The sequence below is a fragment of the Thunnus maccoyii genome, chromosome 14, assembly GCF_910596095.1.
Source record: "Thunnus maccoyii chromosome 14, fThuMac1.1, whole genome shotgun sequence".
NCBI classification, from domain to species: Eukaryota; Metazoa; Chordata; class Actinopteri; order Scombriformes; family Scombridae; genus Thunnus; species Thunnus maccoyii.
The window spans coordinates 7,713,683-7,739,580 of record NC_056546.1 but is presented as its reverse complement, the minus strand read 5'-3'; the positions used below and the strand labels follow the sequence as shown (position 1 = coordinate 7,739,580).

General features: G+C 40.6%; 1 protein-coding gene across 1 annotated transcript in view; it reads right to left on the bottom strand.

Annotated features, from left to right (window-relative positions):
- The window catches only part of LOC121912203 (homeobox protein Meis1), a 166,744-nt gene extending 141,275 nt beyond the window's left edge, over nt 1–25,469 (bottom strand). Inside the window, exons 1-2 of the mRNA XM_042434336.1 lie at nt 24,438–25,469; nt 24,028–24,321 (exon numbers count right to left, since the gene is read on the bottom strand). The gene's annotated coding sequence lies outside the window, so the exon portion shown is untranslated. The remainder of the gene's footprint in view (nt 1–24,027; nt 24,322–24,437) is intronic.
- Between the last annotated feature and the right edge of the window lie 429 nt (nt 25,470–25,898).

The window sequence follows — 25,898 nt, the reverse complement described above, 5'->3', positions numbered from 1 at the left end:
ACAAGACAAGAAAGAGCCAGAGGAAAGAAACGAAGAAAATAATTCTCTTCTTTTGTCTCCGTTTCTGGGTCAAGGCCTAATTGATTTCCTGATTAGTCGTCCATCAACCTAAATCACAACCTGCTTTCACACCTGCGATGGGAGTGTGATTTCATAGTTGAGGAATTCATTAATGTTAAGCAGCCTATTTATCGTGCAGTAAAATGAAGAAGAAAAAAAAAAGTAAAATTGAAAAATGAAAATTATGGAAATTACATTTTCTCTTAAAGTTAATTTTGACTGTTGTTTTCCCGTGAGGAATTTGACATGCATGATTATTCATCTCTTGACAACAGCTCAATTAGCACAATAATTTTGTTTTTCGTTTGTTATCATCAGGGGAAATATGCCATAACAGAGGAACTTACACAATGTAATACAAGAACTACTGGAAATATACATAGTCTGTCAGTGACATTCATGCATTTAATTTGTGGAATGAGGCTCGATCCTCATGTGATACATACTGTATGTTTCAGCACTGCAATTATCTCCTCAAGAGCACAATGTAGGCATAATTTCCCCAGACTGCATAATTATCTTTGAGTAGGATGACAAACTCATCACAGAAGTTTGTGAAACAAGCAGTTTCACTTCAACCCAGAAGGTTCTGCACCTGAATCGGGAAGAATCTATTCTTAACACTTTTGTAATCAGGTAGGTCTTTACAAATTACAAATGCAGCCTGGGGGAGTGCACATAGTTTGCCCAGAGTACAGTGGTCTTCACAGTGCCAAAGCACACTGAGCAGCAGTCCAGAGGGCCAGCTAGGGGTTAAAGCCTCACTCCAGCATCACTGATTGACTTCTACCAACTAAGGAATCAAACTGGTAAACTTCTGAGTACAGACATGCTTGTTTTCTCAATAGTTGCCCCCTAAATCAAAAACACAGTCACCTCCGCATGTCTTGAATGAAGTTTGACTGGTGGAAAAAATAATTCCTCCTCATCAGGCCAGAGAAGAGGGACTTCTGCAAAGTAAACACGGTGGTTTCGGCCTCGGTTTCAAAAACACTGAATGTTTTCATCTTGATTCAGAGCCAGGTTTGGTTAATCGAGTCGGGGTTGCGGCGACATGCAAGATCTTTTGTTGGCATAACTTGGGCTGCTTTTTTTAAAATTCACATGTAGCAGCATGAGCTAGGAATGACCCAGATGTAACGTTGGATTCACTCTTTATTGCACCCGATGACAAAATAATTCCTCGTCAAGTTTGTCCCTGTCGGAAACTTAATGCATCAGGTTGTCATATTCTGACACTTTGCTGGACCGACATCAGACGTGAAAATAACACAAGTGTCTCTTTTACAACTTTCTACTTTACTTGCTAACTTTACAACTTGAAAAACATCCATCTTTCCTTTCAACAAGCCAACATCAAAGCACACATCCACATTCACACTTTTTTTGCTTTCCAACCCTAGAAGTTCTGACTATTCTAATGAATCGGATGATTAATCTGATACTTTGATGTATTTTTGTAACAGTTACATTAAATGTGAGACGGATTAATGCAAGGTCTCTTCGAATAAAGGTTACTTGCTAAGAATATGTCTATGTGAAGTTACTGGTGAATAAACACACAGTTAGGAAGAAAACTGCAAGCCATTATGTCAGTGACAAAGGTGTCTGGCTTTGTGTTTTTCTGTCTACGTCTCACAAGGCCATATGAGGACCATCTATACATGCCTCACCATGTAAAGAAATATTGTCTCATGTTTGGTCTCAGCTCAGGTCAATGCTTTTCCTTCAATTTGGCCATCATTAAGGGAGTATTTTGGTGTGCTCATAGTAACCTGATACCACTGACTGATGCTGATCGCTCCCCACAGGGCCCCACTCTCCTCCAGCAGGCCAAGGCGAACCCAGCTGCAATTATAATACTTAAAATAATTCCACAAAAGTGGAGCCATCATTAAATAATTCAGCTTTCTAGTCTTGTCAGGGCTTTGCTAGACTTATGACATCATTCAAGCTGAATATCCTTTAGCAGACGTGTAAGCCAAAAAATACTCACATTCAAACAGGTATCGCATTTCTAGAGCATTTGAATGTTTTTAAAATGGAGTTTTTCAAACTGCTGTTTCCAAACGGCCTGTGTGAGCTCCAGAAAGTGTCTCACAACTAATTGAAATCGGTGCTTGCAGCCCTGATCAGGCTTTGCAACAAAGCCCCAGAGTGGTCTGATTTGCACGGCTATGTAAACAAATCGTGTTTAATTTTACATGAGTATTTGCTTGGCGCCCAACACCCTAAGAGCACGGCCATATCATTAATAAGCCAGACTTGCTCATCAGACTGTAAATGGCTTGCTTCATGTATAAAATATCAGAGGAATAAAGTGGGCCTGCATTTCTAAAGAGGCCTGAATGGACCTCTACATTCTTAGCTGGAATTTATGGAGCACGTCAACACCTGGACTTGGCGATGTTTACAGCACCACTGCCACACCACCTAATGGATGAGGAAGGGCCAGAAGGAACCAGTTCTTTTGTTGATCCCTGGACAGTTCTGAGCTTAACTGTCTTTTGGAAGTCTATCTGTTTTTCTATACACAAGGCTGTTCACAGAGTTTCTCTACCAGAACTTCTGGACACAAATTTGGGATGCAAATAGTCATGTGTATGAGCCAGTGCTAAGCTTACTTTATAGCTAATAATGTTCAAAATTCAGGGATACACTGGACTCTAAACTTCAATATACAATTGGCTAAACCCACAGAAAATGCTACTGAGCACTGTTAACTATTAACTAGGTTTGAGGGAAAATCTGCTGTTGTCCTTTTTGTACAAAGAAAGTTAAGAATTAGGTTTAGGGAAACATAGTGGTTGGGGGTCTTCATCGTCATGGTCACAATAATACAATTTTTCCTCAATTGCTTCATCTTCAAAAACTTCAAACTTCCATGTCAAAACCAAACTCTGCACTCAAAACCATGTAATCTTACATCTAAACTAAACTTTGCCTTCAGACATCACACAAAAGCCTTCAAATACACACACACATGACAAAATAGCCATTACACACCGGTGAGATCATTTCAAAACAATACCGTAAAAAAACTGTTACTGCAATAAATAATGGCGCTTATGGTTTTCCCCCAGAACAACCTCTTTACATGATGAATACAATATAAAGACATGTATAAACTTTCAAAATTTCTAATTCCTCAGTGTATTGTAGTAAAATAAACTGAAATTGAGTGAAAAACTAAATATACTGTAAAAATGTTCAAATGATAAAGAGCATAGTATACAGTAAAATAATTTCCAATATTACCAATATTTATATTACCAATATAAACCAATGACAAAAACAGTTTATACATGAAGAAAGAAATCACATTTATTCTGCCTCAGGTCTTTGTGGATCCATTGATCCAAAACAAGTGAACTGACCTACAGCCCTTTCATCTATCCTGAGATTCTGATTGGTGTGTGAACAAATTTGACTTGTTTCCACCAGGGGAATTGTTTGTTAACTGGTTTCCAGCTGTGATGACTTGAGTTAATGATATTGAATGCTGGTGCTTTCTAAATAAGCACAAGTGAAAACAAGGGGAATAGTGTTTAAAGTTGTTGGGAAATGGGTCGGTCTTTGGGTAGATGGCGTCATGGTTTGGGATGTTTAGCTAATAGGCCCAGTTATAGTGTGTAAGCAATCAAGAAAAACTCTAATCACATCGTGGTCATGATTTTTTTTAAAAACAGCTTTGACGCCAGGTTAGAAACAGGAAACAAACAGCCGCGTCCCACCTAAAAGTCAGATGTTTCCTTGACCTATCCATCCACCCAACCTCCTCACAAGCCTCCTTTGCTCCTGTCATAATTACGTCGGCCACTAGAGGGCTTTGTCCAAACCACAGGGTTGATGTGTCATTTTGGGGCACTTACTGAAACAACTCTTTTCAGTCTCATTTTTATGTGAAGACAAAATTAGTCATTTTTGTTGTCTGGATTCTAACACTAGTACAATACAGTTCATACGTCCATTAGCTTAATAAATAACAGTGTTTGATTGTTTTCAAAATTAAAGTGTTGAGATTGTAGTGTCCTTACGCTGAAAAGTCTGTAGAAAGCTGCTTTTTAAACTATAGATAGACACCTAAAATGGATGGTGGGAAACTAGTGTTCAATAAGACATGAGTCCCACAATGATGCTGCATTGGCTCAGTTAAGCTGAAAAAGCTCCAGAGGTTCTGTCTTTGTAAGGGATTTGTTCGGTGTATATGTCCAGACTTCCTGGCAGTCGATATTAACTATTAAGCATGACGAGTCTCGGGCCCACAAGTTGCAGAGGATATTGCAGCAAGTTATACAGTACATGTGTGTTTTTCTATTCCCTCGATCTTCTGCAGAGTGTATCACACAAGCTTTTCTAGCTCAGCACCCCATTTGTCTGCACTGCGGTGTGTAATTGTAAATAAAGAAGAAGCCACTCATGAATGCTCCCTCTGCATAGATGATGTCCTAATTGAGAGATGCAGTGAAATGGTTGTAGGGTGTTTTCATTTCATGGTTCACTCCACACTCACCATGCACTTGCACGCACACACACACACACATCAACCCTGTGGTTTGGATCATGAATAAATTGAATATCCTCTTACTAAGCTACTAAATACATCTGCAGCGTCACGCTACAGTGGGTTGGGCGATGCCTGTTCTATACAGATCGTTGCCTCCCACCAACAAATACAGTAAGAATATAAACATTTAGGTCATACGATGTTACCAAGACACACAGGCTTTATGGATTAGAGGTCCATGTTTTTTTTAAGTAAATTCGGTCAATGTGTGACGCGGAGGCACACAGTTGGAGTCCATGGTAATAAAATCCGTTAGAGTCACACTAGTATGATTAAAAAAGTGAAGTGAATAACACTTACTAATCAAAGCACATAAATATGAGCTGGAGGTGGGGACTGCAGTGACTAAAGCTGGATTTATAGTAGACACAAGGGGTTCCACCATGATATCACTGACGCAACCCTAGACACATGTATGAAACATGATCTGGCTGTATAGTGTCTTAATTACAGCATATTCCCCACGGTAACTGTGTTTACACTCTGTGATTCAATTTATGATACAGAGCTAAGGTGGGCTACACGCATACTTATAGAACTGGAGTTGCATTATTGCGGCATGTCTCACTAGTGAACTGAAGAAGACTACCGCTATGCAATCTGTGTTTATTTTCATTCATTCCTTCAGAGCGGTGACTGTGGTGAACAGAAGGTTTGCATTGTAATGTGTTTGTTATTGAAGAGGAGAAGATGACTGAGTCTTTCTTCAACTTCCTTATTGTTGTCTTCAACAGCCAATCACAGCTCTTGCGGGCTCCACATGGTAACTCCATTGCCACTATAGCCTCAACATGTAGATACCATAGACTGTGTATAAGGACGGATGTAGCGAGGTGTGACATCACCCATTGATTTTGAAGTGGAGTCAGTTTGAAGCCCAGAATTGCTTCTTATGGTCAGCGCCATCTTTTCCGTTTGGAGTCAGGACCTTATAAATAAGGAGTGCAGGTTGTTGTCTTTCACGCTCTGGAAGCATGACCCGCTACCTCGAACATTGAGTGTTTCACACTTTGGCTAACATTAGCTACTTTAGCTCAATTGTGCAAACAGGGCAGGTATCATAATCAAGTAACATTGAACTTACTGAAGAAAAGCAACAACAGTCTGACTCAGAATGAGTCCCGGAGCCAGGGAGAGCAGCAGGTGAGCCAACTGTCAATCATAGCTGTCAATCAACAGACCACACGGCAGACATCAAAGCTATACTATAAGTCTTCATCTTATTAACAGAGCAATAATTTCCAAAATGAACATCAGCACACTTATTAGAGGGCCTGGATTAAGTAATTAAGACCATAACTACTGACTACTTGAAAGAAATTATTGACTCAGTATTTCCAGAGAGGAGAAGATGCTTTTTGAATGAGTCACTTGAAACCAGGGATTTTTTTCAGAGTCAGCATCTAGCAGCTTTGAAGCGGTGGACGTTACCTATGGCCTAAGCATAACCCCCTAATGTAGAGGTATAAGGACATCACCACCTCCAAGTTGTAGTCACATCTAGTATTTTAGCATAATTTGATATGATGTGAATGCAACATTAGACTAAACTAAATCCACATCAGAGGAGTCTGAAAGTCAGTTTAGCATGTTTTTGTGACTGACAACACAGCTGCCAACGTGTATTAAGCTCTTGCACTAAATGCTCCCATCAAATTATGCCTTGTGCTAAAATATGCAGCCTTCAATATACTGTAGAGTAGAGAATTTGCAGATTTTAAAATGTTCTTCATACACAAACCCGAGAACAGGAAGTGTGTTCGAAGAAGCCTGACATCTCCGGGTCTGCGAATTGGATGCAGCCAAGCGAAAAAGACACAAACACACCATTTTGGAATTTCTGAATTTCCATGTAGGCCGCCCTAAATCTGTGGGTTAATCGAGTGAATATTTTAACAGACATCCATTAATTTGGTTGTTACAATGCCTTATGTATAAGTTGCCTCACATAACCCTTTCTCCTGTTTCTACCATACTTTACTGCATTTCTTCGGGTATTCTGAACCACTGGAGGAGAAACGCACTTAAACAGGAAGAATGGGAGTAGGAGTTCATTGGCTATGCAGCTTGTTCTGTACATCACTGGCCAAAAGAGTGCTCATTGTTCTGTGTATTAGTGCAATGTTCATTCTCTCAGTTCTCCAAGGACAACATTCTTTATGCATCATGGCCAAAGCTAAAAAAAAAAAAAAAAAAAGATACTAAAACACCAGCAAATGAACTGCATGGAGCAAGAAACTTCCCTAACCAAGCTTTATGAGAATTTACTACTATGTGTGCAAGGTTGATTTTATGTGTGTGTGTGCGTGTGTGTGTTACAGTAGTCACTGCAGCACACAGCCAGAGGGCTCAGTGTTTGATCCCTGGCTGTAAAATTGATTATCTGGTGGCAGGAGGGTGAAAGGATAGCAGTGTGTTAGCTTTGAAAAAAAGAAACGCAAGTCAGTCTGTGCGTGTATGTGTGTGTCTGTGTATGCGCGGCGGACAGCCCAGGGGACTGGGCTGCCCCTGAGGAAACGTGTCTTAAGAAGCTCTCTATGGTTCCAGCTAATGCTCACTTTGTCACCCAAACAGGGCGGGAAAGATAATCAATAGCCTTTGATAGCTACTATTAGGGTTTTAACAAGCTTTTCCTCACGCTGGGCTGCTCTACTGAGGAGAAACGAGGAGAGCCAAACAAGCCTTCATCATCCTGTCCCTTGCAACCTTCCTCTCACTGCACACCACACGCTCTATTTCATCTTCTGCTGGCATACGGATTGGCAAAGTTTTATAATACCAGGGAAACCCAAAGAGATCCACGTTGAGCCTTTGATGGCTCAATGCCATACAAGATGGGATAAATTTCAAAAGAACAAAATCTGTGATCAAAAGACCCACCCTTATACATCTTCTAATCATTCAAACTTTATTAGAATAGAATTATAATAATAATAATAATAAATAGAATAATTGTTGCTGTTTTCTATTAGTTTCCACCCCTCAAAACCAAATGATCTGTTCATTTCAGAGGCTCATGTGGGTTTTTTTTGTTAAATCTCAAGGCACTTTTTTTTCAAAATTAGCCCCTCACTTAGAACGCATAATGCTAATGACCATAATTAACCCAAAATGGAACTTAAATAATTATGGACCGCGTGGATTGCTCATTCAGGAGAAGAGTAAATTAATCTTCCATTTGAGCGCCTGATCAAGGTGTATTGTGTGTTATCCCTGCTAACACTTCATTTACTAACAAGATGTATCAAGTGTAGCGGAGTGTCAATGTAGCCGCAGTCACCGTGACACAACGCAAACAGGTCGTAACCAAACCGATTAGATGCTGTGGAAGGAGGGAAGGAATAATTCTTTCTTCTATTTTTAAAAATATTGTCAAGGGCCCCTTGAACAAGAATAAATATAAAACATTAGCATCGTAATAGCCCGTGTGTGAGTGTGTGTGAGCAAAGTGTTGCTATGAAAGTAAACATGTGATCATGGATTCCCGGTTTTGGCACATAAATTGCAGAGTGGGAGGGGTGCCGGTGTGTTTCTCCACTCTGTAGTTTAAAGTTCTTTAATGTTATATCTCATTACATAAGTATAAGAGAGTAAAAATCTTTAGTTTCAGCTCCTCAACAATGCAGTAAGGAAAAAAAGAAATACTTAAAATAGTAAAAGCAACAGTAATACATAAGAGCATAAACAATAAGAAGAGTGTAAAACATGAGTGTATGTATGTAAGTATGTAAAGTGCAGTGTGCATGTGTCCTCCCCATAACTTATAAATAAATATCCATATGTGTATATCATATGTGTGTGTACAAATATATGTGCTTATGTATGTGTGTGTGTGACATCAGGCAGCCTGCAGGCCGTTAGTGTTCATAAGCCTGGTGGCCTTGCTGTTCTCGAGCCTGCTAGTCCAGGCCTTGAGGCTGTGATACCGCTTGCTAGACGATAGCAGCTGAAACAGTCCGTGGTTGGGGTGGCTGGGGTCTTTAATAATCCTACGGGCCTTCCTGGCACATTGCCTGGTGTGTATCCTGGATGGAGCAAAGCTCACATCCGCTGATGTCCTGGGATGACCGCAAAACCCTCTGCAGTGTTTTGCAATGTAGTGCAGTGCAGTCACTATACCAGGCAGTGATACACTGAGGATGCTTTCAGTGGTGCCTTAAACATTTACATAGAAACACGGGACTCTCCTGGTTAATGTCAAAATCTTTAAGTTTTATATTATGACCACCAGTTTCAATTATTTCAACTTTGTTTCTGAGAAATCACGTTTTGTCTGTGATTTTGGCATGGGAGACAGCTAAGAATACAACAATACCCATGAGCCTCAGCTGCTATGGAGAAGAAGCCAGTCAGAGACTCGAATCACAGCAGTAATGAATTTTCTTTGTTGTTGAAGTTTCACCGTATTTGCTGAATTCACTCAAGTCAACCAGAAATTAAAGCTGAACTGACTCACTCACCAGATTGTAAATCAGTTTTGTCAACACTGTGACCTTTAGCTCCCGTCCACAGTTAGTGGCACACATGACCGAATTTTAAGCTCGGTGATTGGCTGTTCTTGCCAATATGCACCTTAACTTCTATCCAGAAATGTTTGTGTACACAGTCTTGAAACTTCGACTTTTTATCAAAGAACCAGATATTTTCTACATTTTTTGTACTGATGATTCAACCGGGAGAGCTTCATGCCATTCCAAGCAGTAGAAATGCTCAGACTGTGAGTCATATAATGTTGTCTGTGGTGAAAAATGAATGAGATTTTTCCTTTCAGAAACAGGGGAGCCCAAAATGGTTCCTTTCACTTCACAACTCTATTGTTGTTGTGTCGATCAGTGGTCTCGTACAGCCAGACTTAATCTCACGAGCTGAATTTTTGCTACAAGTGTTCAGTCTGGAAACAACCACACAAGACCAGATTGAACCAAACCTATCTGATAAACTAGTAAAAGCATGAAGCACTCAAACATGCACAATTTCTATTCAATAATCTAAAATATATAAACTGATATACTCTTTCTATTACCGTTACTGTTATATGTCAAATAAAAAATTGGCAGCTATTTCTCTATCCAAGCATCTTTGTTTTTACGAATGACCTTGGTGAAGGCATGAAGAGGCTTTTGTGTCATCGAGGCAGGCATGATGGGTAAGGGATGCAGTGGCGGTAACCCAGGTGGGGCCAATCTTCCCTCCCAGCTAGATCCAATAAGAGCCATTAGAGGAGTCTGGTCTGGTTCATTTGAGCGTCACAGTTAACAACCTTACACAGGGTGGGACAGTGTACAAGGAGCAACAAATCTATGAGCAGCACAAAGCAACAGACTTCTTCATTCATTACACACTGATGCAACTTCTCTATTAGATGTCTGTGTCCTCTGGCACAGAAAAGAAATTTGTAGAGTTGTTTCGCTAAAGTTTAAGCGTATTCAGTGTCAGTTAGCGTTGCCTCACACTGAAACCCACAGAGGTTATGGACATCATGCTGGATGACGGTGATGCAGTAGTGGAATACTGGGTGAGAGGAACCTGCTGAAAGGCTGGAGGGAAAACAGAGGCTGAGTAAATGAAATCTCATCTGTCTATCTACGTTCCTGGTTTCCTCTTTATCTCATCCTGCAAAGGAGGGAGGAGAGGATGGTTTTGTTTTTTTATGGGGTTTACAGTAATGCTCAGAGGGTGAAATTATTCCTGGAGCCCAGAGTTTAATTATTTCCTCTCGTATCAATACAGTCCACCGACGTAATTTCCGTGTTGATCTGATTAAAGAAATATTACATTCTGCCAGGGCACGGGCAAATTGACTTTGGTGGCAAGGTCTTGACAAGAACCAGACACGCAGCTTTATGCATCAGTAACGGCGTAACCATATTATCCATGCACTGCTTCCTTCAGTGAAAAGCAAGACGCAGGCTGTTTCCAATGAAGACAAAAGATGAGAGGAAGGAAATTCAGGATGGAAGAGATGTGCAGACGTGCAAGTATACACCTTCTCCAAGAATACTAATGCCTTGTCATGAAGAGCCTGATGTTACATCACTAACATCAACTACGGTGCATGCATTAAGAACTGTGTAGATATAAAATACAACCCATGTGCTGCTGGGAAGTCACATCCTAACATGCTCTTTGCTGATCTTGTTTTTTTTCCAAATATATAGAGTCACTTTTAGATATTAACCGTAAGTTTGAATCAGACACCAAAACTTTATTATTCCTTTTTATTTTGATAAATAAAGGTAGAAAAACACACCAGTGATCAATATTGGCTATTGATTTTAACAGTTTTATGAAGGATCGCCCTGATCCACAGTGAAATAATTTGTTGTTTCTTAAATTGAACTTCATTTTTACACATTTATGCATTTTGTGAGACCATTTCCTCTAGATTTTTATTGCTGCTTTTATCTACCTTTAATGTTTTTATGCCTTACAGAAGAAGAAACCTTTTTAAGTTGCACATTTAGAGCTATTAAGTGCTACTTAAATGTATTTTAGTATTATAGTTTCACTATCCTTAGTTTATTATTAGTCAGGAATTTTACCATTTCACTTTGGGATAATTGTCCAGAACATCATGTAATGACCTTAATGTATATGTTACATTTACAGGTATAAATCTTACAATTAAATGTGTTTAAACTAGTAAGTAGAGCAGGTTTAGCCACAGTTTGCCAAGTCATCTGTTTTTGAGTCATCGCCTTTTAAGATCATTGTTGGGTCATAATAACTTGGATTAACTCGTAATAAGAAACCATTTAAGATGACTGACTTAGTCTCATATTACACATGCTTCTGTGACAGGGACACATCTTTCAACTTTTGCTGTTTTTCGTTTTTATTTCTGAACTTAGAGATAAATGTTGATTAAAATAACACAATGACTACAGCGATGACCCCTGTGAGAGCATTATGTGAGGGTTTAATGAGACATCACTGGCTGCAGAAATTGGTATCTCTTGATCTCTTCCAAAACCTAATGACAGGCCTGTCACTTTTTTTTCCTTGACCACTTTTTCCTCAACCACTTCTCTCCATCTCTCTCTCTCTCTGACCATTTGATGATATCTTGCAGTGAAACTCTACTGACCGCATCACGTAGCATTGCTTCAGACAGAAAGAAGAAGTCAGGGTACAGTAAGCTGAGATATGTTGATCTGCAGAATTTGATGTTATTGCTGCTTTTCTGAAGCGTTTACATGCATCGACACACCACAGGTATGTGGCATTTTACATAGAAAGTGTCAGACTGCCATATTTTTTAGTGAAAACATCAAGTTTGCAGGTCTGTAATAATTACTGTTGGTGTTTACATTGCTTAATATTTACTCCTATCAATTCTGGTATAAATATCACAGCATGAGGTCACATTGTGTAAATTATCAGGTCAGTTATCAACCAGAATAAGAAAAGCACCACTAAATAGTTGAGATTGGCTCCAAAAACTGTGCATTTAAAAGAAGCTATGCAGAAAATGAGTACAAAGGAAAACTGAGTCAAACAGAGTGCAGGAATGCGAGTCAGCAATCGTGTAAAAGGAGAAGGAGAGTGAAAGAGAGCTGGGAGGAGGTAAGTGGAGGAGGGAGAGGGGGCAGAAGAGTGCAGCCATGTGCTAGGGTGTACACCTGTACTCAGAACAGGTGTTTTCCGCCCCACTTGCAGGCCCCCTGATTAGGAACCGCCACGCTTGCCTTACCCCGTCAAAGGCTAGCTTATCCCCCATCAGTGCAGCTCAGGCCCTGGGTAAAATGATGGTTAATTAGCCAGCAGAGAGCTACAGGCTGGAGGTTGATGGAACCGCCTCCTTCCCAGCCTTCCACCCTTTGTTACACACATCTGTGTGTACTGTACACAGAGAAGAAGCAGAACTAATTCAAACGCTGAAGATCAACCAGCATATGTAGAAAAGACTGCGCTTTATAATTTATTGTGTTTTCCATGCTTTAACTGAATTCTTATGAAGCACGAGAAGTTTCACTGGCTTTTAATACCTTTATCATATGCACTATTGTCGGAGTGGAAGATGTCAATTCCAGCTCTCTTGAATAACAAACTACTGTCATACAGGTTTATTATGAATGATAATGACTTAAAATAATAGGGATTCTTTGATTAGCTATTACAAAAAAAGACAATGATGGCTGCAGTGAAGTTGGAGTGAAGGGATTAATAAAGCACACTGTACTTTATACTGTATAATATGTCCTTTTCCTGGCTAATCTGCACCTACATAGGGAAGCAATCAAAAAAGAGAGAGGGAGAGAGAGAGAGAGAGAGAGAGACTATAATTATGCGCAGCTGCAAAAGCGGGGGGCCAAGAGAGGTTGCATTACCCAGCACTAAACACTTTCACCTGCGCCGCTATGCTACCCAGCGTTAAACACTTTCACCTGGACGGAGCAACGTTTTCAAATTTTAATCATATTTCCACAAGGGAGCTGAGTTACTGTGCAGAAATGACTTTGTACTAGTGGTGATATGGAAGGAGGTTCGGGGATTGAGAACTATCAGGTCAATAATCGGTTTTAATAGTTTTGTGGCAACTGTTTAGTCTTAAGACTGGGACACACTGCCTACCTGAGCAGCACGTGTGCTGCGGCTCGCACACGTGTGGTGTCCACACAGACATAGGGTTTGACTTTGATAATGGCCGTCAATAACAGAATGTTTCATATCATTTCATTATAAATTTCATTTATATTTAGTTTAGACAGAAACAGGTTAAGAAGCGTGTGCTCAATTGAGAAAAATAAATGAATAATAAAAATAAAATAAATAAATAAATAATAAATGAAAAATAATACGCGAGGTGGAAGCAGCTTTCTTTCTGACGGGCATGGTGGGATCTGGTTGGGGCTACTTTTGTATCAGCCACATACACTCCTCAAACAGAATTTTTTTTTTAATTGATTATATTGATTATTCCGCCAGTTAAACCCCCGCTGTCAACACTCCAAGTGAAGAAAATCCCTCCTGACGATACCAAGCCAAACACACTCTGACAAACTAACTGTCAGGATGGAAACTGACAACAAATAAGGAAAATAACAACACCAAATCTCCATCTGGAAGCAGGTTAAACAACAGGCAGGAGTCCCGGTTTGAACTAATATCACAGAAAGCGAGCAGGAGTCAAGAAAAGAAGCTCCGTGTGTCACTGGTTCTCCGCGCTGGAGTTCCCCGCCAGAGAGGCTCCCTGCCTCGGCGTGCCCCGCACAGGTTGACCTGCACTGGAAGCACTTTATATTTATTTTTTTCATTTCTGTGACATATTCTACAGATATAGACATTGAGACTATAGTGAAAGGTGTAATATTGCTGTTATGATCAATATGGCTATCAACAGATCATTTTCACTGTCTATTTTTGCTGAGAACCGCGTGCATCACATAGTAAAAATAGGCGAGACGTGGAATCTTTAGAGCGCTGCTGTGTGGCTGCTCTAATCTGTTAACATCATGCCAAAATGAAAAGCAAGAGGTTCCATGACGCACATGCGCTGCTAACGCAGGCAGTGTGTCCCAGGACCAAAGCAACAACCTTGATGCAACCTGAACTCTGTTGCCTGTTAGAATCGCCAAACAGAAAAGCCTGTATATGTTAATGGGACTGTTTGGAGTGCACATGTTCTTTTTACCAAACCTCCACAATCTTGACTTGCACTCTTCTGCAGAGAAGCACCATGAAACTTAAATGCACTTCAATCAATGCCAATCAGCAAGAGTCCAGTCTTTTAGCATGGTGCTGGGCCTCATCAGAGGAGCAAACATGTGGACTAGCTCCAACACAAACCCTTTCCATTTCATCAGAAACTTAAGCCAATCATGGAGCTAAAAATATAAAGTTTGTCCCGAGGTTGGCACTGTAGGGGAAAGGCCATGGGGTCATTAAAATCGCACAGACATGCTCAGAATCTTTCATTTTATTCTCAGATTTTTATATATTTTTTTTATATTTCTTCTGCAAGAGGGGATTAGGGCTGAAGAGTGGCAGTTCTAAAGTTTAAGTGGACAACAAGCAGAATACAATGTAAACTCATGGCAGAAAAAGTTGTGGTTAAGGGAAAATACTGAGCTGAAAGTGATCATCATCATTATGGGGATTTGCCCACTGTGGACAATGAACATCCATTCCATAGTAATCTGGTCATCAGGCCTTGCCTTGCCGCTTTTAGAGGAAAAAAATCCCAGCAGCAAGTATGTCTTTTAAGGTCATATACTGACTCATATGCTTCATTAGACCCTGATAGGTATTTTACAGTGTTACAGCAGTACAACACTGAATGCAATATACAATTACAAATTTCTCACCTTGAGGCAGAAGGTGTATTGCTTTCATCTCAGCTGGTCATGCTCCTGCACAGATAACTGTCACTCATCCTCATGAGGTTCATCCATTCTGTCCATCCATTTTCTGCCTCTTATTCAAGTCAGGGTCATGGTTGCAGCACGTTAAGCAATGCAGCCTATGAGCATGTCTTGCTCCCCAGCCCTTCCCTAGGACTCCCCACTTTCCAGAGTCCAGCCATTATCAACGAGTTTGGTTCCAGGCCTGGCTACAGGAGGGGGCATCTCCAGTGAGGTTCCTCATTCTCATATACACCATTTCATAGAGATCTTTTTTGCCCTTTTAAATGTGCCTTGGGAGACCCTAATTATAAAGTCAGGTGTACCAGTGTCTGGCAATTTGGGGGATTTATACTTGTGCGCACAGAGGCACAGACAAAAACTGACACAGAAAGTGATAAAAACATTTGCAGGTTTAAAATGTGAACAACTTAGCATCCGGCTCATAATGCAAAAAAATGGGATAATTGCTCCAAAGATGAGAAAAAAGCAAGATAAATGAGGTTGCGAAGATACTGTGTCACATTAAAATACTGAAAATGCAAAGCAGTATATTACAGATGGTTCAGTGGACAAAAAACAACTAAAGACTCACCATTTGAGAGAAAGGGAGTACAGACTGATGCTTTCTACTGCAGAGAAGATCATGTTCAGGGAGGGGGAAACTCCCCCGTATAGTGAGCGTCAGACTGTTCAAGGGAATTTGGATTTTGGCATGCATGACTCTCTGTGGAGCTACTGCTGCTCACAGATCAGAGCTCCACTTCCTCCAGGCACACCAAGCAATACACAGAGGTGATAGAAATACATGTATACAGACCTATACACACATTCACAAGCTTGTATGCATACATGCATACACACACATAGATATGCATACACACACTCACAGAATTACTGTATGTAACACGTGTTCCCTCCAGCTCCAGCTCTGCCACCTAATTAAGAGAACAATTAAGTTTGAGGCGATGAGGATTGAAGATGAGGGCTGTCCCATGTGTGTGTGTGTGTGTGTTTGCAATCATCAAGATCATGTATGTGAAAATAAACTGCCAGAATATCAGTTGCCTCTTTACCCTAACCTAAGGTCTGCTCCAACTCTCACTTGTTTTAAATCAAGGCCTACAACTTTTCTTTTTGCAACTTCCTTTCATTAAATTAAATTTGGGACTTTTAATTCACATCTTGCATTGCAAAGTCATTTTATCCTAATGTTTAATCTGTTTTATTTCAATTTAGCTTAGCTTTCTCTTCTATTTCTTTCTTTTTTTATCCTACTTGCATGTGGTTTTTTATATTACCTCATGTTGCTCTTATATTTTGAGTTAAGACACTTTGAATTGCCTTGTTGTTGAAAGGTGCAATAAAAATAAACTTGCCTTGCTTTGCCTCACCTCCATTACTCGTTTAAGACACCTCACAAATATGCCTCAGAAAAATATGCTCATAAACAAGACGATGTCCTGTAACCGAAAATCCACAGGTACAGTACCTGTGTTGACAGCCGAATGGTAGGTCATAATAATTGCGCATCTACCTACGTAAATAAGCACTTATTAAGAGACAAGTTACAGGAGCCTTGCACATCTTAGTTTTTGAATACTTTCCTAATATCTGCCAGCATATCACCACTGATGCCAGAAAGAAAATCCTCATTACTTCATATTTGTTTAGGTGATCATTTCTACTTTAGGGAACTTTCATGAACCTACCATAGGGTCCTGTCAAAACAATTCAAACCTATTGTAAACTCACGCTGAATAGGCGGCTGTTTTTTTTCTATAAAATCTTGAGCATACATGATGTTCATCTGACAGAAGTGATATTCCATCTGAGCTTATACCATACTGTAGGTCTGTGCTGGCAGCACAAATAGGATTCTGCAGCCAGGACACCAAGAAGCAGGGAAATATTAAACAAAGGAGGAGAGAGCAGACGCTGCAAAATACCTGCTGGCCCAATACCGAGGCTCCATATGCCCAGCTCTACTCTGACTGCTGGCTGACTGCTGGCTGGCCAGCCTGTATGCCCACTCTCTCCCAGGCCTGAACACACACCTACTCACACAAACACACAGACAGACGCAGACACAGACACACAAACACATGCACACATGCACACATGCACACACGCTTCACTGGGGACAAGCCAGCAAGAGTAATCCTGGCCTACTTTTCTGCCCGGAGCGTACAGCAGCACCATCTACACACACTACTGCTACAGAGGAGGAGATGGGAGGTGCAGGAGGGGTGGATGAAGAATGAGAAGAGATGGAGGGGAAGTAAGAAGGAGAGTAGAAGGGTGAAGGAAGATGGAGAGAGCGGTTGGAAATTGGAAAGAGTGGTGGAAAGGAAAAGGTTGACAGTCAAGGATTGGTAGTCTCATTCACAGTTTAGGGGGGGCAATTACTGTGTAGACGATGAGATAATGACAGAAAGTAGAAGAAAGGGAGGGATGTGAGAGGGAAGGAAATCAAGATATATGACAGAAAGAGGGAAAAATGAGAAAAGTAGCTAGAAAGAATGAGAGAGACCAAAAGAAACCGGGTTGGAGAGTGTCAGTGAATCCTAATAGAAACCAGTGCAACAGCAGAGTCTCCTGCCAAATGAGAGGAGGGGGGGGGGGGGGGACGACTGCTGGCTGCTCTTTTCCAAATAAGCGCATTAGTTAGTGCCACTTCCTCTTGCCGGGAGTTCCTGTTACATATTCTGAGAAGCCCCAAACCACACCGGGGAATACTCTGCTCCCATTGACGAGATGAAAAATGATACCTGGAATATGTAAATAAATGATTACATCACATACAACTGCCATGAATGCATACATGTCTTTTACTTATTACCTCAGAACATGTGTTAAGACAGAAAATAATAAAACACATGTTTATTTATATATGCATGCAGGATATACTGTATGTTTGTAAATAATCTAATAAGTCATATATTCAGGGACTCTGGTGATTCATGTGCGGCCCCTCAGGGGTTACACGTGCCCAAGTTGTTGTTTGCTTTGACTCAGAGGGTAATTACTGTGTTTTTCCAGAGACTGTTTGAAATAATTTTATGAATCATGTTCCTATACATATGTGGTCTTGTTTTTCCTGAATCCAAATTAGTTGCCATGGCAAGTAGCATGTTGTTACACGCAATGAAAAAAAAGTTTTATATAGTAAATGTGTAGGGAAACATAATCATTATTAAGCTGAGAGCACAACTACCCAGATCAAGGACAAACGAGCAGCGACGACATACATTATATTATATATCACTCTGAAATGTTGTGCATCTGTTCTGGAAGGGGAAAAAAGTCATTAATTAAATTAAAATTAATTAATTAAGTGAAGATGGTAATTAGTGACAATTACACAGGTCTAAAAGTCATAACGGTTACTTTTAGAAGTCATACTTAGCAATCAAAACCTATATTACATGAGTCAAAAAAAGTGCTGGAATCCGTTCAAAACAGCAGTCAGCTAAAATTTACTTGGCCGTTCATTTGCTGAACACCAACATAAAAGGTTTTTATTGTGACTGATAATGTACTTTATAACTTTTTTTTGTTTGTTTGTTTGTTTTTTCAAAAGACACATCACCTCAGAACAAATGTACCTACATACAGTACATACAGTACACAGAGCCTGGACAAAATAACTGCGATACCATAGAATATATTGTAATGTGATACAATACCACCACAAACTATGGTCTCCAAAATTACTATAGAAGAAAAAAATTGAGTATATGTATAGCTTTGCAAGGGAAGTATATGTTGCAACATAAGATAAGGTATTAGATTATACAAGCCTATCACCATACAAGAAGGTCAATGACATTTCTGTAGAACTTTACATCTAGGCCTAATGTCAATATGGCCAAAATTCATGTTTTCTACAATATCTGCACGACTATGGTTAAAAGATAGGTTTCCCAATTTTTTGTGCCTGTCTTAAAACAACATTTAAGTGCCCAAATGAACATTGAAACAGGTTTTGCTGGCTGTAATCATTCCTCCTCTTCATACTGACCATTATAAAATCCCCTCCAAATGTGTTAACAACCTAGGTGATATGGGACAAAATCCACAATGCTCGTTTTGAGCAAAATAATATGATACAGTATATATAATGAGAGGTTTCAGCTGTCTGAGTTAATCAAATAAAGTTGATATCTTCCACAGTTACAGTCTTTTTAGTAAAATATTCCCTCTTTGTGTCTCGACGGACAGTGTTTTCCTGTTCAGCTGCAGTGGAAAGATCGTAAAAAAAGGAGAGAATTTGGCACTAAAAAGACTGTAACTTTGAAAGATATTTACTTGATTTGACTAACTTGGACAGCTGAAGCCTCATATCAGCTTCAAATACACTTTTAAATACATTTTTTGCGCCAGAAGACTGTGGATTTTGTCCTCCCATCACTTACATTGAAAGAGCTTTATGAAGGAAATCTTTTAAAGGCCAGTATGAACAGGAGGAACGATTGCAGCAAGAAAAAAAAAGCATCACTGTTCAATTGGGCACCTGACTGTTGTTTTAGGACAGACGTGAAAAGCTATGAACCTATCCTTTAATATTAGGGAAACGCTGGTTATGGCAAATAAACTATGTTTGAAGTATGATTAGGGCTAAGTAGCTAATACACTTGGTTCCACCGTCTTGTCCTCCACATCCTTATTTTCTGCCTCGCAACATATAAAGCACACTAACCCCTGCAATGGCATGGGACATAAATCTAAAGGTGCAAAATCATCCAATACAAATTGAGTCCTTGAGAATCTATTGCCTTACCAGGTGTTTCTGTTATTTTGTCCATCACCTGTGTTCTTTTTGCATACATGTCAGGCCAGTCCCATGAAAGTACAGTTAATTGTCTGCATCCCTCTTATGTTTCTGTTCCTACAGTACAGGAGCGATATAATGAGGGCTTGTGCTGTATGAATCACTGTTACTGTGCTCTTAAACTAGACAGAGGTGTCTGATTACATTTTTGTCAGCAGGGAGCATGAAAATGGCCTGAGCAAACCCAAGGCCTCTCTGCCTTCAAGAAAAAGGAAAAAATGGATTGTAGGGGAAGGGGGAAGGGTATTTAAAGGGTCAGGTCAGATACACACACTACTGCCTCAATAGACACAGACAAACACACACACACACACACACACACACACAGTTGTCCCATTGCTCCCATCGCTCTCACTGATGAAAGGTGTGTCTCTGCTCATGGGTCGTTTGTCGCGGGCATCTCCACGGACGGCTCATTGGAGAGTGCAAGGACCCCTTCATCTTTCACCATGACAGGTCTCGGACACCGGGCCCCTGTGACAGATGACCCATAACTCACTGAAGGGGGAGTGGAGCTAATGGCCTTGACTCCAGGCCTTGGTAATGATCACGTCCAGATTTCCAGTGTCGCACATCGATGTCAGACCCCCACCCACAAAAGCAGGTTGTTGTCATCGCGTGCGCATCAGACGTCACGCTCATACCATCAATTCCAATTCAAAACTGGGGCAGTAGGGTAAGAACATGCTGATGGACTAAGTTCTAACTTCCACCATCAGTCGTCAATATATTGAGTCGATTGTGTCCTTTTGTTTAACGTAAGACATCAGCCAGTCATGTCGTCCACCTCCAACATAATGAGACTGTACATAAAACAGCTTTGATTTCTTTAATTTGGTCAGTTATATTTTTAAAGTTAATTCTTCACTCTGAGGTGAAGTCTTGCCAATCATAACCACACGATGTAAAGTATTTTAGCAAATGTAAAACCTGCTGTGAACTGTACTGTGTATAAGTGTATAGAGCAACTGCTGTATTGGGTAAAAAAATGGAAGTAAAAAGGCATTTAACAGTTGTTTTGTGTTACTTTGGTGACTGAGGGTTTCTACTGTCTCTACTGTCAAGAGAGTGGAGGGGAGAGACCATAGCAAGTTCGCTACATCCCACAGATACCCATGTGTCCTTGATGTATCCATACTGTACATGGTGTTGATAGCCAACCACCAAAAAATCCCAAAGACTCTTGCCGTTTGTGAGAAATTTGAGGTGCAGGATAACCTTAATTATTCCTTCTGGAAATAACTGAAACAATAAAACAATGAATTAATATCATAGTAATTCAGTAATGTGATCACTCACTTGTCCCAGATACACTCATCCATGAAAGCATTCAACACACCTCCTGTAAGCAGATGAAACACACCTAAGTGTTTACATCAGAGCAATACTGAATGGGTGTGGATCAACAGACAACGCTCCATACAGTACATACAGTACCGTCTTTCTTGCACATGTTGTAGTTTTGAGCAGACCATAAACTCTGTCCTTCCTCCTCAATCTCTCTACCAATTTTCCTGTCATTCTGTGCTATTTGATAAAGCAGAAATCCCTTTAAATCATCCTTTAAGGAAATGTTTTGAAGTAACACTTGAGTGTTAAAATGAAATTCAACAAGATGTCCCCCCCCCCCCCCCCCCGCGTCCTCTCGTATCCACCTACATGCTCTCCACGAGTGAAAAGATCTAACGACTCCCCACGGTTGTCTGCACTGTGTAAGTTTGACATGCCTTGTCTTCACATGTAACTGTATCCCTTCAAGCGATGAGGGCCTACCCAGCAGCTTCTCATCACTCGGTGGAGAAGACGCTAACTATGATTAGTAATAGCGCCATCGATTTTCACTGAGTAGTGAACGCTTGCTCCAATCCTCCACGCTCAACTAAAACATGTCAGAGATATTAAAGCGTTGCCTTGTTCTTTTTTTTTTTTTTTTTTTTTTTAAATGGGTACATTTCACATTCAGTGAGAAAGATCAGGTTCTATTAGGGTGTTCATGATTGCACCGAGCATGAGTGCTGACAAGAAAGTGAGGACTCCCTGTGCCAGACAGCGTGGGATATGGTCTCTCACAATTTAACTACAGAGACGAGTTCAGGGGAAATAATATCATATTGACCTCATGAAAAACTGAGCAGTTAAGTACTTTTGTCTCTCCGAAGCCCACTGAGACTCACCTCGTGGTATCAACCCACACATGTTCAATCCCCAGAAATAATCATCCGATACTAATCACAGAATCACATAGGCAAAGGATGTAATTATAATTTTTTTTTTCCTTTTCCTACCATTGCAAAACCTTTAGGGGTGTGACACAATAACCTTTCATATGCCGAACGCCTTATTTAGAATTGAAAATGAGATGGAAGGACATTATAAAAAGATGAATAAAGAGGGTTGGGGAGGGGTTGTGGGGGGCTATGAAAACTGAACTCTTTCTTATGAATATGCATATTCATATTTGGACCCTGGTCGGTGTGAAAGACAATGGGGACTCCGAAGTTTGCTGGCACCTCTGAGTGTATTCAGCCCGTCCCATACAAAGACACAAATTTTCCGCTGAGGCCTCGTCAGGGATGGCGTGGAGGGAAGCTCAAGCACCCCTTAGTGTCCCTGAATCAGACAGACAGGAAGTGGTCCTGCGAGAACCCCCGTCCCCACGGCGATTCCCATGAATTCCCACAATTCCACTGGTCCGTTGGTTGGTTACGTATTCAGTGATGCACCACCGTGCTCCCCTTGAACGCAGTCATAAAGGGACAAGAGGGGGGCAAAGAGCGAGACGGAGAGAGACGAAAAAAATCATATTTCATTCACCATCACAACATGACCCAGATAACAGTAGATTGCCCTTTTTAGTCAGGACAAAATTGCCTTTGTGTTCAAAGTTACAAGAGCAAAAGAGAAACAAAAAGCCAAACGAAAAGAGGGTTCTTCAAAGGTTAATCCGTTACAAGCGAGATCAGAGCAACCCTTCTTTAAGGAACAGAAGAAAATCTATCTCTTTTCTCTTTCCCTCCTTTCTCTTTTATGTCTGGCCATAAAGAGCGGGTTTTATGTACACTCGAATGGCTCAGGCTCACAGAACATGCATGCGAATGAGAGAGATCCACAGGGGACCGATATATCTTTACAAACATATACTGTATGCACATAGAGCGAGAGAGACAAGGGAGATATAGGGTAAGAAAAAAGAAGAGGAAAATATATAAAGACAGAGATAAAGAGAAACAAAAAGGTAAGCAAGATGGAAAAGGAAAAGATGCAGAAATGGAAAAGGGATTGAAAGAAGGTTATGATGGAGAGAGGAAGAGACAGAGAGAGACAGAGACAGTCTGGAGGAAAAAACTAGAAGAAAAGCAGTCTGGTGCCTTAATCGCAAAATCAGAGCTGAAGGAGCGAGGCAGGCATGCAGTCATCATAACGGATCCCATCTGAGAATGCTATTACAGGCCTGGCTCTAGTTGCTAACGCTACTGGGCTTACAGCACCAGTACTGAGGCTTTCTACTTCAGCCATGACCTGCCTTTAGTACCTGCTGAAAAAATGGGCCTGGTTAATATCAGAGCATTCATTGCTTCCCAGGCTGCTACAGTGTAGGGCAAATAAAACACCTGCCTCAAAACAGCATGTGTGCTTTTCTCACCTCTTCTGAACACTTTAAAACATTTGAATTCGGAAAGAATTCCACTGAAATTTCAGGGCACAGATGTTTTGTTTAGTTTATGCTGCACAAATCAGTATTATTATCCACATACACACAATATTGCCAATGCAGGTAAGAAATAAGTAGGACAGTCTCCTCCATCAAACTGGGTTGTATTTGTAATTCTCACTTTTTGATCAAGAAAACGATCCAAAGTAGAGAAGGCAGAAAGTTAAAATTAATGCCTCATTGCACTGACTCAATATTTTTATTTCGGTCTGTGAATTCCTCCAGCTTGTTATATCGTTGTGCATATTGTGAAGTATGTAATCTAATAACTAAAATGTTCCAAAAGCGTTATGAAGGCTAGAATCAGATTTTTTGGTTTATTTTTTTGTGATGAAATAAGTTTGATTTTTATAACACTGCTAAACAACCTGGTTTGCACTTAGTTTCCACCAGGCACTCAACCTCTCTGCATCCTGCATCCAACTTCTAAAAATTCTGAAATAAGAGTACCATACTCAGCATCCCCATAACATATTTACAGTATGGGTCTGTTGAGCATAAGCCAACTTACCTGCAGGACTGGCGGATGGAGTGATGGATGGAGAGAGAAGGAAGGTGGTATGAACAGAGGGGGAGGAAGGAGAGATGCTAGAGGGAAGCAGGAGTCTGGAGTTAAATATTAATCCGTGGTGATTCATCTGCTGTGGAAGCCTCCAGGCTCCTTCTGCACACCGCCAGCTGTTGGCCCCTGTCTCTTGGCCCTGGACCTGGATGTGAAAGGCTGGGTTGCTGCCCAGAGTGCCCAGGCATGAGTTTCCTTGGCTGGCAGAGAGGCGGCGCAGGCCAGGGCAGGTGGTGGACCTGGCTGGGATGACAGTGTGTGAAAGTGAGTTTGTGTTTGTGTGTATATATGTGTTATGGGGTGTTACACATACTGTATAACCACAACTCTAGGGTCTAACAGCCTTGTGCTGGACTCACCGCGCTTTGTCACACCCATGGAGGGCAACGAGGCTTGACATTGTCAGGTTGTGAGGGATGGAGATGCTTTAGGGGTGCAAGGATGGAGGAGTGGATGGATGCAGGGAAGATGGAGGAATAGGAGGGCAAACTGAGTGAAGTGTATGTTCAGCTTTTGTGTTGCAGAAATATGTGCTCAGAAGTAATAATGTAATAATCCACAAAATTTACTGCATCTTGGGCATCCATCTTGTTTGAACATGTGACCTGGCGTGTCAATGGCAGACGGAAGCAACCGGATGGTCACATACAGCTGCTGCTCTGGCAATCGCTCAAAAGCTAATGTACCTTGGGTGATTCCACTACTCCAAGAAAGCCAGTCTCACCACTGGAAGAAGGGAAAATACGGGTGCAAGGAAGTAAGAACTAGTCTCTGAACTTAGTATGAACTTTTAAACATATTAACTGCTGTGAACACAAATAATGTCACTAGTGACAAACATCATGATCACAGGTTATCATTTATGTGTTTATTGGTTGACAGCCTCAAGAAGACAGGTCTTATGTAATATGAGTCAGCCTGAGGAGGAGTGGGGCCAGGAAAGAGAGAGTACAGAAAGAGGAGTGGAAAGTGGCAGGTTACTGTTTTCTTGAGTCCGTGTTGGACAATAAATGATAACCAACACCCCTGAAGTATTCTGATGTAGTTTCTGTCTGCATCTATCAGTAGAAAAGCTTTTCCTGCCTTTGCTGGTGCACTGCTGCATTCATTAATTTTATTGTTTTTATTTTTTGCCGTATTACAGCCACTGTGATATCTTCAATATGTTTGTTGTAACAGTCCAAAACATTGACTGTCATACATGACAAAGCCAGAGCATGGTTCCCATTTATGCTTGAAAAATGACTTAAATAAGTAATCGATTATCAAAATAGTTGCCAATTAATTTTCTTTCAATCAACTAATCGATTAATCGAGAAACCATTGGCAGGACCATATTGCTTCACCCACATGAATGTGCATATGCATGTGCATATCCATGCTGCACTACAAGACAAAAAAAACAGGGACCCACTCATAAAAAAAAAACAAAAAAACAACTGCTCCATAGCACTACTAGAGGTCAGAAACGCCACAAGGTACCTTTAAGTTGCTAATTATGATATCATGCATATCTGCTTATTATTTTGTCTTCCGCATTTTATTTTATAAAAACACAGCTTGTGAATACAGTGATTTTCAGTGTACAAAACAGATGTCTGCTGCAGTATTTACAATACCTTTATACGTTTGTTCTCTCACTGTGTCATATAGCCATGGCAGTACATAATGAAGGGATCACAAAGGAAAAAAATATTATGCAATCCCAATTCTTTCACACAGAACAATAATAGAGCTCAATCCAGTGCAATAGGGTTGTTGCAAATTGTTACCACTCAGGTTCACAAGGAAGTACAGGAAAAGAAGAGAACAGCAGTATG